The sequence below is a fragment of the Cebus imitator genome, unplaced genomic scaffold, assembly GCF_001604975.1.
Source record: "Cebus imitator isolate Cc_AM_T3 unplaced genomic scaffold, Cebus_imitator-1.0 Scaffold382, whole genome shotgun sequence".
Taxonomy (NCBI): Eukaryota; Metazoa; Chordata; class Mammalia; order Primates; family Cebidae; genus Cebus; species Cebus imitator.
Window position 1 is genome coordinate 322,503 of NW_016107697.1, and position 19,272 is coordinate 341,774.

Consider the following 19,272-nt stretch of genomic DNA (forward strand, 5'->3'; position numbering starts at 1 on the left):
TTCATCTGCAAACATCGGTTTCCAGGAAGAGTGGAAGACTCTGGTTGTCTGAGCTCAGGATAGGAGAGAGACTTCTCACTATATTCCTTTTGGTATCATTTTGGATTTGAAAAATAAGAATATATTTTCAATTAAAAGTTATTCTTGCTGTATGTGGTGGCTCTCACCTATAATCCCAACATTTTGGGAGGCTGAGCCTGGGGGATTGCTTGAGAGTTTGAGACCAGCCTGAGCAACATAATGAGACTCTGTCTACAAAAAAATTTTAATAATAAGTTATTCTTGACACTACATTTTTAAAATCTATATGGGACAAAGGGAAAAGAGGGAAGAAATTAAAGGAATAGCAAATGTGGGAATGTGAAGAAGAGATGACAGCCAGCAATTTTTGTAATCAATTCCTATTCAAAATTACGCTCCCAAATTCACTCTGGAAACACCTGCTAACCACAGGCTTAGCCATGGTGGGAAGCTGTGTTCTCCAACTACAAAGGAGATTCTGGGTAGAAGGGATGACCATGTGACAGAGTGACAAGCTCCCCCCACCCAACCATGTCAAGCCAGGAGTGGAATATTTTCTTCTCTTTCAATTTCTAAAAACTTCCTTCTCCCCCAGGCTAGCCCACCTCATAAAGAAAGAACTTGTGAATTTGTGTTCAGGAGGCATAGGATTTTCCTTTAACCCCAAATCCAGTTTTAAATTTTTTGGAAAGTAGTGCATATCAGAGGAAGCTGGCCTGGCAGACATCTTGGTACGCCCTGGGACAACCTGTGAGCAGTTCATCCAGTGGTCATGATGATAGCAAAAGAAACAAAACAATACAAATTTCCAGCTTATGTCACAACTTCAAGCCAAATTTAGGTTTATAACCAGCATCTTCAAACAGCAATTAGAAAGTTCACTAGTAGGATCTGTGTGCTCTTCTACTATTACCACTAATTATATGTTTGATGCAATGCTATAACTCATGTAATCCACACTCATGTTATTTATATCCATGGACAAATGAGGATACATTTCAATTTCCTGAAAGTATATTTGAATTTTATATATCCTTCATTTTACAGTAGGATAATCACTCAGATAACCTTTCCAACACATAAGTAATCACAATCTAAAATTTTGGTAAGTTTACAAAGGTAAATTTTATGTATATACACATAAAGGTATTTTTTAAAATATTTTTATTGAGATTCACAAGCCATAAAATTCACCCATTTAAAGTGTACAGTGTTTTTAGTGTAGTCACAGTTCACAGGGTTATACAACCATCACCACAATCTAATTTGGGAACATTTTCATCTCCCTCACTCAAAGAAAGCTCATACCCATTAGCTCCACTCCTCAGTCATCCCCTGTCTATCCAGTTCTAGGCAACCACCAATGTTTGTCAGTCTCTAAAGGTTTGCTTATCTGGACATTTTATCTAAATAGAATCATACAATATGTGATCTTTTGTGATTTTTTTACTTAGCATGTTTTCAGGGTTCATCCATATATCAGAGTTCATTTCTTTTTATGGATGAATAATACTCCATTGTAGAGATATATCAAATTTAATTTATCCATTCATTAGTTAATAGGCCTTTGAGTTGTTTCCACTCCTTTGCTATTATGAGTAATGCTATTTTGAACATTGGTATACGTGTGTGTGTGTGTGTGTGTGTGTGTGTGTGTGTGTGTGTGTGTGTTTTATTTTATTTTATTTTGTTGAGATGGAATCTTGCTCTGTTGCCCAGGCTGGAGTGTAATGGCACAATCCCAGCTCACTGCAACCTCCACCTCCCGGGTTTAAGTGATTCTCCTGCCTCAGCCTCCCAAATGGCTGAGATGGCTGGGATTACAGGTGTGTGTCACCATGCCCAGCTAATTTTTGTATTTTCAATAGAAACAGCATTTCACCATGTTGGCCAGGCTGGTCTCGAACTCCTGACCTCTTGTGATCCAGCCGCCTCAGCCTCCCAAAGTGCTGGGATTACCGATGTGAGCCACTTCACCTGGCTGTTTTTATTTCTTTCAGATATATACCTAGGAGTAGAATCACTAGGCCATATAATAACTATGTTTAATTTTGGGGGGACTGTCAAACTGTCTTCCAAAGCAACTACACCATTCCGCATTCCCACTAGGAGTGTATAAGTCTTCAGTTTCTCCACATCCTTGCCAACACTTATTATCTGTCTTTTTAATTATAGCCATCCTAGTAGGGATGAAGTGATGTCTCACTGTAGTTTTGATTTGCATTTCCCTAATGACTAAGTGAATAATGCTCGGGCATACTTCCGTGTGCTTTTTGCCATTCTTTTTCTTTTGTTTGAGACAGAGTTTCACTCTTGTTACCCAGGCTGGAATGCAATGGCGGGATCTCGGCTCACGGCAACCTCTGCCTCCTGGGTTCAGGCAATTCTCCTGCCTCAACCTCCTGAGTAGGTGGGATTACAGGCACGCGCCACCATGCCCAGCTAATGTTTTGTATTTTTTTAGTAGAGACGGGGTTTCACCATGTTGACCAGGATGGTCTCGATCTCTTGACCTCGTGATCCACCCGCGTCGGCCTCCCAAAGTGCTGGGATTACAGGCATGAGCCACCGCGCCCGGCAGTTGCCATTCATATATCCTTTTTAGAGAAATGTCTGGGTAGATCCTTTGCCCATGTTTTAATTGGGTTATTTGTCTTTTAATTATTGAGCACACACATTTTTTTTTATAACTTTTTAAATGCCCAACACATAACAGGCTATTAGGCTGAATGATCATAACAACACTATGAGGTAGAATTTATTATCTATCTTTTACCAATGAGAAAAGCTTAGAGAGGTTAAGAAGCTTGTTGGGGTCACACAGTAAATGATTGAGACAGAATTCCTCTCACGTCTTTCTGGGTTTAAAGTCCAGGCCATTTATACTTGACCTCACTGCATTAAGGGGCTTAATTGATGTCACAGGTCTGTTCTTCTCTATGCAAATGATTAAGTTATCACGAGATGTCCTAGTAGCTGAGAGAGTGGGCTCTGCAGGCAGAGTGCCTACATTCAAATCCTGCGTCTGACACTTAGTTATGCAAACTTGAGCAAGGGTAACCTTTCTATTCTCCAGTTTCTTCATCTGTAAAATATGAGTAATAAAAAGACCCACTTCACGAGTGCTCAGCAGAGCACTCAAGACATAGGATATACTCAGAAATGTTACTTATTAATATTCTTATAATGATACTATGCTTACCATTTACTGAGCCCCATGATAATGTATTGTACTGTTAGGCTAGGAATTGTATATGATAAATTAAATGGAGCAGGACTTCTGGCACCAGAGGCTACTTGGGCAGTCACATAAGATACAGTCATGCATAGCTCAGGGCAAGAAATAATTGATGAAGGGAAGCCTTTCTTTATAGATGTATTCTATCTCATAAATGAATAAAGAGTTTGAGAATTCAAGCATTATTGTTTTGCAATCCTTAGTGAAATAATGAATCCAGGCAATGATCATCAATGATGGCCAGCAGCACAAAAAGCAAGACAACTACATATTATGTGCCTCTGAATGGAACTAGGCGACACGCCTGTGAAATAATCTTGCCAAAACAAGCAAGCAAGCAAATAAACAAAATCAAACCTGAATCTGATTGTTCTGATAATAGAAAATAGAGAGGACAGAGGAACATAGTAAACAAATCCATGGGATCCAATCAGCAAAAGCAAAACAAAACAAAAACAGACTGTGGGACCCTCTACTGGACAAGTCATTTTTATTTTTAACAAATAAGTTACAAGGCAAAAGGGAGAGGGAGAAGGAACCAATATATTTAAAGAGATTTAAAGAGTGTGATGGTTTAAAAATATGTCCACAGATTCTCTAGCAATTCACACCTCAAAAAGCGGAAACTTAAGTGTCAGCAAAATTTAATCACTTGCTTGTTACAAAGAGAATATGGCAGAAATGACAGTGTGTGGAGTCCCCACAAAAAGGGATTCCACACAGGCGTTTGCTTTTTCACATTACTTATTTCTAAATCAAAGTCTTGGGTGGTAGTTTCTGACTTAGAACCTAAGCCATATTGCTATGTCCTGTATGCAATAAGAAAGCTGAGAAAATGAGCATCTGATTTATAAATACGGAAAGGATAGAGCCAGAAGGTAGGATATTCCCAGTCATAGTTGAAAGGTTTTCATAAGCATGATACAACTTCACTACATGGCCTTAGTCACTGTAACAAAGTCTTCTATTAGCTTCCCAAGTATTCATTTTTTCCATCTTCTAAGAGAACCCTCATTGAATTATATCACTGCTAGTTGCATTGCTGTCTGGAACAAAGACTGTCACAGCCTCTATGTGGCTATGTAAGTTCTGGTCAATAAGATGTATAAAGAACTGTCTTTTAAAACTAAGGAGACAACTCAGCGCCCTTTTGACTTTCCTCATGCTTGAAATGCAGACATGATGGCTGGGGCTGCAGAAGCCATCTTGGTCCATGAAATGGACCTGTGTATAGAAGCCATGTACTGAGGATGGCAAACAGAAAGATAGAAGGAAACAGGATCCCAGACGACTTAACGGAACCACTACACCAACCCTGGGTTACCTATGGCTAGACTTCTTTTAGGTGAAAATAAACTCTGATGACTAAATCACTACTTGGCAGGGAGAGGAAGAAAGTCCCTTCACGCAAGGCTGATAGCAATCCCAAAGTAGTACTACTAACATATGGAAGATGTTGGTTTGTTTCCTTTTGGGCGTTGGCTTTGTGTGTGTTATCAATGAATTAACTTTTTAGAGTTCCTTGTAATTTGTATTCATTTTTATACTTGAGAGGTTTATATATAAATAAACCTATTAAAATGTGATGCTATTGATTTTATTTTACCAAAAATATTTGGAGAATAAAAACAAATGTTTAAGTCATTAACATAGAAACTATTCTTCTGAAAATTGCTATTTAATGTTTAAAAATAAAGACATCCTTGGAATCCAGGACATCATTGCTGTGCACTTATGAATTTGTAGTCTGTCTTGATTCATTTTGTGTTGCTATAACAGAATACCACCAACTGAATAATTTACAAAGAAAGGATATTTATTTCTTACAGTTCTGGAGGCTGGAAAGTCCAAGAGCATGGCACTGCCATCTGACAAGGGCCTTCTAGCTGTTTCAGCCCATGGCAGAAGGTGAAAGGACAAGAAAGAGGTCTCGAGGGAACAAAAAAGACAGAAGGAACAGAACTCACTTTTACAATAAGTCCTTCTCCGAATAACTAAGCCACTCTCAGGATAATGATAACATTAATCCATTTATGAGAACAGAGCCCTTGTGATCTCTCATTAGGCCCCATCTCCCAGAACTGTTGTATTGGGGATTAACTTTCCAACCCATAACTTTAGGGAACACAGTCAAACCAATAGAATAGTCTGTGGTCTAAATTCCAGATATTTTCAACCCCAACATTTAATTATATTTTAGTAGATGTTTAATGAAGGGTATTAAACTATTCATATAGCATCTATCTTAGTCAGAATTGATAAATTTATTCATTCCTAATCTTAAACCAGCTGTGTGGTATATTTTAGGCTTCCAAGGGAAAAGTAACAAATGCAAAAATATGGCAAGTGTAGGGAGAAAAAGTAAGTTCTCATCACTGAACATGGAAGAGATATCCATACATGTTTCCAAGGTTAAACCAAAGGCTATCCTTACATGGTTCTTAATTTTATCACTGACGGTGATACAGAGGACTTTAAAAAGTTTAAGCTGCTTTATCTTGAGTTATGTGAGGGTTGAGATGATTTGATATAAATAAATAATAAGAAAGAATTCAGTAGAGAGAAATAGATGATAAAGGGGTGGGAGGAAAAAAAGGAAAATTAAGGAGGAAGCAAGAAACTAATAGAACTTTCTATACTTGGACAACAGATAAAGATGGAATGATTTGCTGATTAGTATAACTGAAAACATGGGGGGGGTGAATTCTTCAGGACAACATCTGGATTAAATATTTGATAAGAAAAAACATAATTCAGCAAAAGTCTTTCTCTTCTATGATAACATGACAGACATTTCAGTGCCTACTCGCCTCAAAAAGAGGAGCTTGACACAGAGCAGCAATCAGAAGCTACTTACTCTTTCATCATTAGACCAGAAAGGAAAGGACATGTTTTTTAGACTATGTTGCTGAGTAATTAATGGAGTTGACAAGTTGAAGGCAATTTTCTGGTTCTTGTTTTAACAACAACTTAACTTTGTTTTTTTAACTCAGTGATGCTGGGCAAAATAAAACCATTGACAGATAATAAGTCAGGACAGGACCCAGTTGCTTCTGAATATGAAAAATACCTAGAAAGATGCTTCATCTTTTTCCTTTGCCTAATTCTGTTGCCCTCCTAGCATACATGAATTAGGTTTTAATTACTTGTTATTAATTTTTTAAATATATAATGAATTATGCATAGCAAAAGTTTTATTCTATAGAATTGATATCTCTCATTTTTACATTTCACTCAGTAACAGCTTACAGAATTTGTGTAATATTCCCGAAAAGAATGGCTCTTTTGATTTTCACACAATTTTTCCAGTAACTGTTTTCTCCTCTCTTCAGGGGTTAATTTCCTGTAGTACACTGTTACATAATCCCCAGTGAATCAAACCTCCTGGTATTCATGCTCTTGTATAATCTCCTTTCACAATGATTCCAGGCTTTGCCATATGACTTTGTCTGGTCAATGGGACATCAGCAAATGTGACACAAGTAGAAGTTTCGGTACTTGTACATTGTGTCATGCCGTTTTAATATGCTATTGATTGCCATATGAAGAAGCCTGATCCAGTCTTCTTAAAAGACCACAGAGAGTGTGAGGCCCAGCCCCTAGATCTCCACCAAATAATTATAGTCAGTTAGTGAGCATAGATGAGACCAGGGAAAAATCCATCCAGGTAAACCCAACCCAAATTGTGGAATGGTGAACAGATACAGTGTCATTTTATGTCACCAGGTTTTAATAACCAATTAGTTATTCAATGACAAATAATAGATAGATACACCTCCTCTGAATGAATATAATTAAATACAACAGAGATAAATGGTGTGGGGGACTGCCTTGATTCAAATGATCAGCGGTCTAGGAATGTAAGAAGGTAAACTATTTAGACAAGAGATAGCCAACAAGCTGGGGATTGTGATTGGGTACAAGTATGGGAGATATTAAGATATCGACCAACAACCACCATCCCCATGTGTTTTTTCTAACAGAACCCTGAGTTTGTGTATAAAGTGGTCAAATGCTTTAGGGAAGGTAAAGTCCCTCCAAAGTCCAAGAGGTGAATCTGGAATCTGGATTAACATAAGTCAGTCGTGGTAGTTCCTTTACCCTCATTTGTGAATGATTTAGGAATGGGCATGTAAAGCAATTCTAGCAAAAGAAAAAGTGAGAGCAAGTGTTTTGGAGGTTTCTGGGAACAGTTTTCTTCCATCTTAAAAGGGGTGTCTAAAAGAAAACAGTCTCGGTTATTTTTGTCTTTGGACGTTTTGTGAGAATGAGATTCTTAGAAGAGCAGCAATCAATTGTGAGGAAACAAACCTGAGGACAGAAACCAACACCCACATCAGAGAATAAAGAAATGTTAGGTGTTTATTTGAATAATTAGGTAACACTTTCTGTAACTTAAATGCAAGATGTGGGTATTTTGCTTTGCTTCTTTCTCTTGCACATTGGGAATTGAAATGAGAAGATGTTTTGACTAATTTTTCTAACTAATGTTTTCCCTCCTATGCTTACAATTTACCTTTAAGTATTGTTTGGTCTTTTTAAAACTGGTTAGAAACTTGTAAGAACATTACAACTCTGTCCCCTTTTCTGAAAATAAATGCAAACAATCGATTCTACATTCTTGATACAGGAAAGGTTACAATGAACGCTAGAATCTCAAAAAGATTTCTCTCTCTGGAGCAATACAATTAGATTTTCCAGTGATTAAATGGGTCATTATCGACAAGAAATTATTGTTCAGGGCATAAGATTCTACCTCATTCCATCAAAGTGTTGCTGAAGTTCAGAAAGCCGCACAGAAAACACCTTTAGATATATCAACACAGACTTGGGAAAGGAATAAATTTGTGAGACTCCATCAGTTTCCCCATTTGGTTCTTCAGCCCCCTTATAAAATGGTCTGACCTCGGGCGTCTGCGAAAACGCAGACGCTGGGGAAGCACCGACAGAGGAGCGCTGGGGATCTCTGCAGGCCCAGCCCAGGCCAGTACCTTGCAGCCGATAACTGACGTCCCAATCCTGGGGGCTGGGGACTGGGGGCTGGGGCGGCGCCACGCTGCTTTCCCGGGAGCGGGAAGACGGACTCCACCAGACTACCGAGCTCAAGTGCAGAAAAGCTCAAGGCCCGGCCTCTGCCTGTGCCAGGCGCCCAGGAAGGAAGAGAGCCCTGGCTTCCTCTGGGGTGGAGGGATGGGGATGGTAAGGACGTAGCGCTGGGGTCCCTCTCTCTTGGGGCTGGAAGTGCAAGCCAGTCAGGCTGTTTTCCTACGAGGACGGAAAGGAAAGGCTAGCTCGGGTCTCCTCAATCCCGGGGCCCCGCGGAGGCCCCGTTTCTGCTCTGGAAAGTCGCCTCTTCCCTGCTGTGTCTACCCCATCATCTCAGGCCGAGCTTATGCCTTCTTAGGGATCGGCTTCTCTCGCCGTGGCCCTGGGATGTCAAATCCTAGAAAACAGCCTGCGGAGACAGAACCGCGAGCTGAAGGGCGAGTGGCCACGCGCCTCCCGGCCGGCGCCCTCAACTGCCTCCGGACAGCGGGCAGAGCTAGGCGGCTGCGTCCGTGGGTACCCCGCACCCGCCGGGCACCACCGCCCCGCACTCGTATCCTGCACCCTATGTGTGGCCTACCTGGTGCCTCTTATCCGCCTCACACCCCTCGGGGAGCGCCGCTAACCTGCCGGGGGCAATATTCAGTGAGCCGGCCTTAGGGTCCCGAAGTTCCCACAGCGGGACGAAGGCAGGGAGCGGAAGGAAGGCAGTTGCCTGCTGTGCATGTACCAGGCTGGTATTGGACTCCTTAGGCAAGAAGCCTTTTAAAATAATTTCATTAAATGCTTTTTTACTGATGACAATGACATCAATGATAATAAAAGAGATGCTGGCGCTCACATTAGTCTGTCAGAGTTAGCGGATCTCGGTGTGAGCCTCATTCACGCTTTCCTTGAACACGCAGTGAGTACTTACCGTGCAGCAGCTCTCCTGGTGCTTGACTAGCATCATCCTAGCCCCTCCTAGGCCTCTCAAATATGAATTTCTCCCCTGTTTTCAGGAGCACTGCAAGGTACATAGTTTTCAAAAGATCTGGAGACCCTGGTGACCATGGCAAAGAAAGGTATGATAGGTCAGACACAGGAAAAGGATGTTTAATTTAATTTACTTGCATTGTTCCAGGCTCCATGCCAGAGTCAGGCCTAGGTTTTGATCCTTTGATGTATCAAAGTCAAGGGTTTGAGGGACGCCAGTCACTGCCTTGAGGAAGACTAGGAAGATCGGAAGCATTATTTTTCTCGTACTTACTGTTTACCTTTTTTTTTTTTTTTTTTTTTAAAGACAAGGTCTCCCTATGTTGCCCAGGCGGGACTCAAACTCTTTGGCTCAAGCGATCCTCCTGCCTCAGCCTCCTGACAGCTGCGAATGCCATCGTGCCCTATTACTTTTGTTTAAAAAGGTTTGAATATGTAAAATCAATTCTATTTAGTCAAAGAGTTAACAATTATAGCTTAACTAAACCTGTAGTCACTATAAACATTCACATCCTAAGAAAAAGCACCAAAAAATGATGACTGTGATTGTGAACAATTGATTGGTTTCCTGAGTCCATAGTGGACAATATTATGAAGCACAAACAGGAAAACATGTTTATTAAGAAGGGTATTTTTTTCTTCCAGGAAATTCTGTAGGTGAAAATGTTGAAATTGTCTGTTGAAATATCTGGTGAAGTCTAACATTACCATCAAATAAAATGCGAATGACAGGAGAGTACTGATGTATATCCCTCTTGGGAGATTAGCTCTCCCTGTTAGTCTCCCCTCACACCCCCACCCCTGAATTTGCCAGCAGCCTTGGCAAGGCTGTCCGTGTTTGGGGATGCCAGGCAGACGTAATTCGGCTTCAGAGCGCCTTGCTTAAGTAAAAGAGTGAGTGTGCGTTCCCCAGGCGTCCGAGGACGGACAGGCTGGCAAAGGCTGACCATGGGCACCGCTGGGAGAGGACACCCAGGGCCGGCTGCTGTTGCTGCTGGGGCTGCTCCTCCCCGCCCCGGCCCTCCCCCACTCCTCTGCTGCAGCCGCGCTTCCTCCTCTGGGGCTCTCGCAACTGTTTAGGTTTAAGGTACGAGAGGAATTTCAAGCTTTTTCTGATCCTACCCCACCCGCCCCACCCTGTGAGACTGGCCTCTGGGCACCACAGGCTCTTCTGTCTCCATCCAGCTCAACCCGAGGCTTGGAGAGGAAGCCTCACCGCTGCGATTCGACCCTGCGCCGGCCGACCGAGAAGAAAGTAGCTTGCGGAGGCCCTTCAGTCACGCTGCGCCAGCACGCGAGGGAAGACGCCCACCGCCCAGCAGCGCAGCCTCGGCTTTTGAAGCTGCCTTCTGTACACTCCCCCTGGCTTCCAACACGGATCTAAGCCCCATGAACAGAGCGGGCTGGGTAAGGTTGTGCGGAAGCAGTGGCCCCGAGGGGAAGAATTTTGTTTCTATTTGAGGCCCTGCTGCGTTTCTGGTCCCCAGCCTGGAGCAGGCAGAGCATTGCTCCCCAGGGTCCCACGGGCCTGGGCCACAGCTGGGCCGACGCGGTCGACAGGTGTGTGAGGCCGAACCCCGGAGCACCGGGAGGCGGCTGAGAACCAGAGCAGAACGCCCGGGGCGCATCCTCAGGGAGGAATCATCTGGCGTTCAAGCAGCTCTCGGGTCTTTTGCTGGCTCTGCAGATCGGCTCGCGCACCGGGAGCCCGAGGAGCAGAACCTGGGCGGGCCAGACTTTGCAGTCGCGCACGCCACCCAGCGCCCGCCTTGCGCGGGTCTCAGCCGGCGTTCCCTCTATTAGGCAGATCGCTTAGCGCCTGTGTCGGTTTTAGTTCTCCAGTGTCTCTCTTCAAAGGAAGCGCAGCGTAGTCCTTACCTCTCTACTCTTGGCTCCTAGAGCGATACTGGGCACACAGTAGCTCCCAGTGAAGTATTGATTCTTTCATTTAACAAGTGACTGTTGAGTGCTCACTGTGTCCTAAGCACTGCAAGGCCTCTGACCTCAGGAAGCTTAATTTCCAGTGGGTTGGATGAATGGGAAAATAATAAGGTATTGTTCTTGCATTGCTATAAAGAAATACCTGAGACCGGGTAATTTATAAAGGCAAGAGGTATAGCTGACTCACGGTTCTTCAGCCTTTACAGGAAGCATGGTGCTGGCAACTGCTCAGCTTCGAGGGAGGCCTCAGGAACCTTATCATCATGGTGGAAGGTGAAGGGGGAGCAGACATGTCACATGGAGAGAGCAGGAGCAAGGGAGAGAGAGAGGGAGAATGGAAGTTGTGATTGGAGGGATCTTCCACAGTGATCAGCTCTGTGTCCTGTGGACAAATTACATGCTTTGTATGGAATTTAGTGTATTTTCTCTTGGCCTAAGTGGAAAGATCTTTTAGGTATAAATGTAACCTGCAACTCTAGTCTTTTGGAAGAGGACTCAAAGAGGACAAAAAATGAATAAAGTGAAAAGGGGCACCCAAACAATCCAACAATTAAAAACAACCCCATAGCCAAGCACAGTAGCATGCACCTGTAATTCCACCTACTCAGGAGGATAGTTTGAATCCAAGAGTTTGAGGCCAGCCTGGGCAACATAGTGAAACCCTCATCTCAAAAAAGATGCTAGGGCTAACAACATGTCCCATTTTTCCTTTCCACAAAGAAGTGGCGTGAGTTTAAATCATATAAACTTTTCTCTGTTCTTAATTTAGATCAAGGATTGCTAATCAAAGGATTTAGAATCACAAAACAGGTATATCCTGATAACCTCACCCTAACGTGGGAATACCACTACCCCAATACTTCTAGCGTTCTCTTAAGCCACTTTAGCTTCTAGCTTTGAAAAAGACCTGTGAGGCCTGAGGTAAGAGAAAAAGGACAACGTGTTTCTTCCTATGTTCTTTGAACAGAATGTCCCTGAGAGTCTAACCTCTGGGCAGCACACTTTTTCACTTCAGCTCCTGAAAATGACTTTGTAAAGGAAAACTGATTAGTTTGGGTAGAGGGGTGATGGCGTCAGATTAAAAAGTCAGAAAAATAGGTTCAGGGAAGTAAGACCAAATGAAAGATCTTGAGTTATTGGCCAGACTTTTACTAGAATGTGGAACTAGGTTTATAGTCTGTGATTAGGAGGTTGAGCTATTTTTTTCCAAAAGTGTAGCACCCTGTCTCATGGGTCTCTTTGAACTTAGATTTGAGGTCTGTAAAGCTTTTCATCTTTTTTTTAATCAGTTTTTCTGAAGAACTCCATTCATAGCCCAATACTAGGAAGTAGGCCTAGCAGTTATTGCTATTCTAATTTTTTTTAATGAGCCTTAGATAAGTTACTCATCCAAAGCCACATAGTTGGTTAATAGAGGAGCCCTTGTTAGCATCTGGGTCTGACAGCTCAGCATTCTGCCCACCATTTCTCAACAGGAAAAAAATTTTTAAACTTAACCGATAAATACCTATTGAGGACCTCTTAGTAGCTCAGCACAGTAGGAAGGCCTGTGGAAGTATGCTATTTGCTGGTCCTTAATATGTTCAACATTGACACATATCTGCTTTGTTCCTTCTTGGCACTATCAGTATAATATAGAAGTCATACACACTCTAGGCACATAGTCTGGAATTACTTCCCGGTTCCAGCATTCTACGGGCACACTTCATTTTATTGTCCTTCACAGATATTGTGCTTTTTACAACAGAAAGTTTGTGGCAACTCTGCACTGAGTACATCTATTGGTGCCATTTATCTGTTATGGTGATCTGTGATCAGTACTCTGCTGTGTTATTGCTGCACTTGTTTTGGGGCTCCGTGAACCACATTCATATAAGTCAGCAAACGTAATCAATAAATGTGTGTGTTCTGACCGCTCTGCTGATTGGCAGTCCCCATCACTCCCCTCGTCCTTGGGCCTCCCTATTCCCTGAGACACAGCAGTGTTGAAATTAGGTCAGCTACACCCTACAATAGCCTCTAAGTGTAGGGTGAAAAGTGAAAGTGTTCAAGTGAAAAGTTGTAAATTTCTCACTTTATGTGAAAAGCTAGAAATGGTAAGCTTCGTGAAGAAGGCATGTGGAAAGCCAAGGCAGGCCCGAAGCTTGGCCTCCCACACCAAACTATTAGCCAAGTTGTGAATGCAAAGGAAAAGTTCTCTAAGAATATTAAAAGTGTTATTCCTGTGACCACACAAATGATAAGAAACCAGAACAGCCTTATTACTGATGCAGAGAAAGTTTGAGTGGACTGGATAGAAAATCAAATTAGCCACAATATTCCCTTAAACCAAAGCCTAATCCAGAGCTAAGCCCTAACTTTCTTTAATTCTGTGAAGGGTGAGAGAGGTGAGGAAGGTGCAGAACAAAAGTTTGAAGCTAGGAGAGGTTGGTTCATGAGATTTAGGGAAAGATGTAGTCTCCAAAACATAAAAGTGCAAGGTGAAGCAGCAAGTGCTGATGTAGAAGCTGCAGCAAGCTATCCAGAAGATCTAACTAAGATTGTTGATGAAGGTAGCTATACTTAACAATAAATTTTCTATGTAGGTAAAGCAGCCATCTACTGGAAGAAGATGCCATCTAGAAATTTTGTAGCTAGAGAGAAATCAATGCCTGGCTTCAAACTTTAAATGACAAGCTGACTCTCTTATTAGGAGTTAATGCAGCTAACATTAGGTGGAAGCCAGTGCTCATTGACCATTCTGAAAATCCTAGGGCCTTTAAGAATTATGTTAAATCTACTCTGCCTGTGCTCTATAAATGAAACAACAAAGCTTGGATGACTGCACATTTATTTACAACATAGTTTACTGAATATTTTCAGCCTATGTTGAGACCTACTGCTCAGAAAAAAAAAAAAAAAAGGATTTGTTTGAAAATATTAGTGCACATTGACAATGTACCTGGCCGCCCAAGAGCTCTGATGAAGATGTATAAGGAGATTAAGGTTTTCATGCTTGCGAACACAACATCTATTCTGTAGCCCATGGATCACACAGTTAATTTTGACTTTCAAGTCTTATTATTTAAGAACTTTGTTTCTTAAGGCTATAGCTGCCATAGGTAGTGATTCCTCTGATGGATCTCAGCAGTATAAATTGAAAATCTTCGGTAAAGGATTCATTGTTTGTCATAGCCATTAAGAATATTTGTAGGCTGGGCATGGTGGCTCACATCTGTAATCCCAGCACTTTCAGAAGCCAGGGTGGATGGATCACTTGAGCACAGAAGTTCGAGACCAGCCTGGGCAAAATGGTGAAACCCCATCTCTACAAAAAATAAAATTAGCCGGTGGCATGTGCCAGTCCCAGCTACTCAAAGCTGAGACAGGAGAATCATTTGAGCCCAGGAGGCAGAGGCTGCAGTGAGCTGAGATTGTGTTACTGCACTCTAGACTGAGCAATAGAACAAGACTCCATCCGCCCCCCACCCCGCCACCCCCCCCGCTGGTGTGGTGGCTCATGCCTGTAATCCCAGTGCATTGGGAGACTGAGGCAGGCAAATCACAAGGTCAGGAGTTCAAGATCAGCCTGACCAACATGGTGAAACCCTGTCTCTTAAAAAAAATTTTTTTTTTTAATAAAAATAAAAGAGTAAAACCTAAAGTGTTAAAAAAAAATTGTAATTTTTTTTTTACATGGGGGGGGTGCCAAAATACCAACATTAACAGGAGTTTGGAAAAAGTTGATTCCAACCATCATATATAACTTTGAGGGGTTCAAGACTTCAGTAGAGGAAGTAAGTGCAGGTGTGGTGGAACCAGTAAGAGAACTAGAAGCATAGCTTAAAAATGGGACTGAATTGTTGCAATTCATGATCAGATTTGAACAGATAAGGAGTTGCCTCTTATAAATGCGCAAAGAAAGTGGTTTTTTGCAATGGAATCTATTCCTGGTGAAAAGATGCTGTGAACGTTGTTTAAATGACAACAAAGGAATTACAATACTACATAAACTTAGTTGATAAAGTATTGACAAGGCCTGAGAAGATTTTTTGAAAGCAGTTCTACTGTGAGTAAAATGCTGTCAAATAGCATAGAATGCTACAGAAAAATGTTTTGTGAACGGAAGAGTCCACTGATGCAGCAAGCTTCACGGTTGTCTTTTATTTATTTATTTATTTATTTATTTATTTTTGAGAGAGAGATTTTAACACACCTCTCATAGTAACTGATAGAAAAAAGCAGACAAAAAGATCAGTAAGAATATAAAATATTTAACCACACAATTAACAAACTCACTGTAGGTACAAATGTATAATAATAAACACATACCTTTCAAATCAGCAAGTTTACTATGAATAAAGCAAATCGTGAGTTGTCTTTGTTTTTAAAGATTACCACAGCCACACCAACCTTCAGCAACCACTACCCTGATTAGTCAGCAGCCATTAACATAAAGGCAAAAATCTCCACTAGCAAAAAGATTATGACCCACTGAAGGGTCAGGTGATCATTAGAATGTTTAGTAAGTTATTTTTTGGCCAGGTGCCATGGCTTATATCTGTAAGCCCAGCACTTTGGGAGGCAGAGGTGAGCAGATCATCTGAGGTCAGGAGTTCAAGACCAGCCTGGCCAACATGGTGAACTCCCATCTCTACTAACAATACAAAAATTAGCTGGGTATAGTGACACACGCCTATAATCCCAGCTACTCAGGAGGCTGAGGCAGGAGAATTGCTTGAACCTGGCAAGCGAAGGTTGCAGTGAGATGAGATCATGCCACTGCACTCCAGCCTGAGTGACAGAGTAAGACTCTGTCTCAAAAAAAAAAAAAAAAAAAAAAAAAGTTTGTTTTTTGTTTTTTGAAATGGAGTCTTGTTCTGTCACCAAGCTGGAGTGCAGTGGTGCGATCTCAGCTCATCGCAACTTCCGCCTCCCAGGTTCAAAGGATTCTCCCGCCTCACTCTCCCCAGCAGCTGGGATTGCCGGCGCCTGCCACCATACCCGACAAATTTTTGTATTTTTAGTAGAGACAGGGTTTCACCATGTTGGCCAGGATGGTCTGGATCTCTTGATCTGGCGATCCGCCCTCCTCAGACTCCCAAAGTGCAGGGATTACAGGCGTAATCCACCACGCCAGTCGTAAAGTATTTTTTATTTAATGTACATACATTGTTTTTAAGACATAATGCCATTCCACACTTAAGAGACTACAATATATTGTAAGCATAACTTTTATGTGCACTAAGAAACCAAAAAAAAATTGTGGGGCTTGTTTTATTGCAATATTTGCTTTATTGTGGTGATATGGAAATGAACCCACAATGTCGCCAAGGTGTGTTCACACCTGTGGACTTGGGCTTGTTATTTATCCTCTCTCAGCCTAAATTTTCTTATCTATAAAAAGAACATCATAGTAATACCTCCTTAGGAGGTTTATTAATAGGACTAAATAAAATTTGTACATGTAACTGTTTTTAACTATGCTAACATTTCAGGCAGATGAATTAGATTTTTACATAGGAAGATCAAGAATTTATTACCCAGGAGTGGAATAAGGATTTCTGTTTTCAATAATGTGCATTAAAAGACTAGTGAGATTAAATGTGTTTCTACTGGCTTTACAATTTATGAGGAAAAGTAGCATTACATAAAATAAAATCCTAAATTAAAAGTGGTATCACTAGCTTACCAAATTTAAGTATTGGTTTTATCATAACTTGATTAAATCATGGCTTTCACATTAAGGAAAACTTTTAAATTAGCACATCCAAGGCCCTAGCAATAGGAACCTGATCTTCTTGCTTCCAATGTTGTCACTAATTGTCTCTTCTTAAAGAAACAGTTCCTGTAAGACCATTTAAACCTTTCACTATGCTCAAAATGCCTTGATTTCCCCCCTTCTGTCACATTAGAAAGAGGGAGAAAAGCAGCCAACAAACATGAAAAAAAGCTCATCACTGGTCATTAGAGAAATGTAAATCAAAGCCACAATAAGATACCATCTCACGCCAGTTAGAATGGCGATCATTAAAAAGTGAGGAAACTAACAGATGCTGGAGAGGATGTGAAGAAATAGGAACACTTTTACACTGTTGGTGGGAGTGTAAATTAGTTCAACCATTGTGGAAGACAGTGTGGCGATTCCTCAAAGATCTAGAACCAGAAATACCATTTGACCCTGCAATCCCATTATTGGGCATATACCCAAAGGATTATAAATTATTTTACTATAAAGACACAGGCACATATATGCTTATTGCAGCACTTTCCACAATAGCAAAGATTTGGAACCAACCCAAATGCCCAACAATGATAGACTGGATAAAGAAAATGTGGCACATATATGCCATGGAATACCATGCAGCCATAAAAAAAGATGAATTCATGCCCTTTGCAAGGACATGGATGAAGCTGGAAACCATCATTCTCAGCAAACTAACATAAGAACAGAAAGCCAAACACCACATGTTCTCACTCATAAATGGGAGTTGAACAATGAGAACACATGGACACAAGGAGGGGAACATCACACATTGGGGCCTATAGCAGGGCAGGGGGCTCGGGGAGGGATAGCATTAGGAGAAATATCTAATGTAGATGATGGGTTGATGGATGCAGCAAACCACCATGGCATGTGTATACCTATGTAATAAACCTGCATGTTCTGCATATGTATCCCAGAACTTAAAAGTATAATTAAAAAAAAATTTTTTAAGGAGAAAGAAAGAAAAATATAAAGGCCTTTTCTCCATTTTTATGTATTCCCACTTAACCACTGTTTTAATAATTCACATAAAAATTATTTTCTGAGGAGGCGAGGGTTCTGGAAGTCTTTACATTAGTCTCCTGGGGTTCCTCAGTGTCTGCGCTGGCTGTGTGTGTCATTTCTGGGCTTCACGGAACGGAGTGGCCAAGGGTCTGCAGAGCAACATGCCCAAGTTTTATTGTGACTACTGCGATACATACCTCACCCATGACTCTCCATCTATGGAAAAGACACTGCAGTGATAGGAAACACAAAGAGAATGTGAAAGACTACTATCAGAAATGGATGGAAGAACGGGCTCAGAGCCTGATTGACAAAACAACGGCTGCATTTCAACAAAGAAAGATACCTCCTACTCCATTCTCTGCTCCTCCTCCTGCCGGGACGATGATATCACCTTCCCCCAGTCTTCTGGGTACTCCTCGCCCTGGTATGGTGCCAGCACCCCATACGGGGGGCCGTCTCATAATGCCAGTGATGGGTCCCCCTTATCCTGGGATGATGCTAGTGGGAACTGCTCCTGGAATGAGGCCACCCATGGGAGGCCACGTGTCAATGATGCCTGGGCCCCCAATGATGAGACCTCCTGCCCGTCCCATGATCTTGCCCACTCGGCCCAGAATGACTCGAAGGCCTCATTGTATCAGTTTTATATTACCCGTTCTGCTTCATCAGGAGATCATGCTGCTGTGATGCTGGGTTTTCTAAACAGCATAAGGAAGACTTGGACCCCTGTCCTATCAAAGAGAATAGCTTCGGAAGGGAGAAGTGGGATAAAAAGATGCAGTTTTCATTTGTATTGGGAAATGTGAAAATAAAATTGTCAACTCTTTAAAAAAAAAAAAGTATTTCTAAGTTTAGTTGCAAAAATGTTTCTAAGTTGCAATTTTTTTTTCTTTTTCTTTTTTTTTTTGAGACAGCACCTTTCTCTGTCATCCAGGCTGAAGTGCAGTGGCACAATCATAGCTCACTGCAACCTCAAACTCCTGGACTCAAGGAACCCTCCTGCCTCAGACCTGAGTAGCTAGGACCACAGGTTCATGCCACTGAGCCTAGCTAATTTATTTTTATTTTATGTATTTATTTATTTATTCATTCATTTATTTAAGAAAGGGTCTCTCTCTGTTGCTCAGGCTGGAGTGCAATGGAATAATTTAAATTTACAGAAAAGTTACAAAGATAGCACAGAGAGTGCCTGTATGTCTTTTACCCAGTTTCCCCTAATAATCATCTTATATAATTATGGCACATTTGTCAAAATGGAGAGGCTATTATTGGTTCATGACTATTAATTAATTTGCAC

General features: G+C 41.5%; 1 protein-coding gene and 1 pseudogene across 1 annotated transcript in view; one reads left to right on the plus strand and one right to left on the minus strand.

Moving 5' to 3' along the window:
* Nucleotides 1-15,132: 15,132 nt before the first annotated feature.
* The window catches only part of TSTD3 (thiosulfate sulfurtransferase like domain containing 3), a 63,530-nt gene continuing 59,390 nt past the window's right edge, over nucleotides 15,133-19,272 (minus strand). Inside the window, exon 5 of the mRNA XM_037731101.1 lies at nucleotides 15,133-15,428. The gene's annotated coding sequence lies outside the window, so the exon portion shown is untranslated. The remainder of the gene's footprint in view (nucleotides 15,429-19,272) is intronic.
* On the plus strand, nucleotides 18,097-18,662 carry LOC108288689 (annotated as a pseudogene).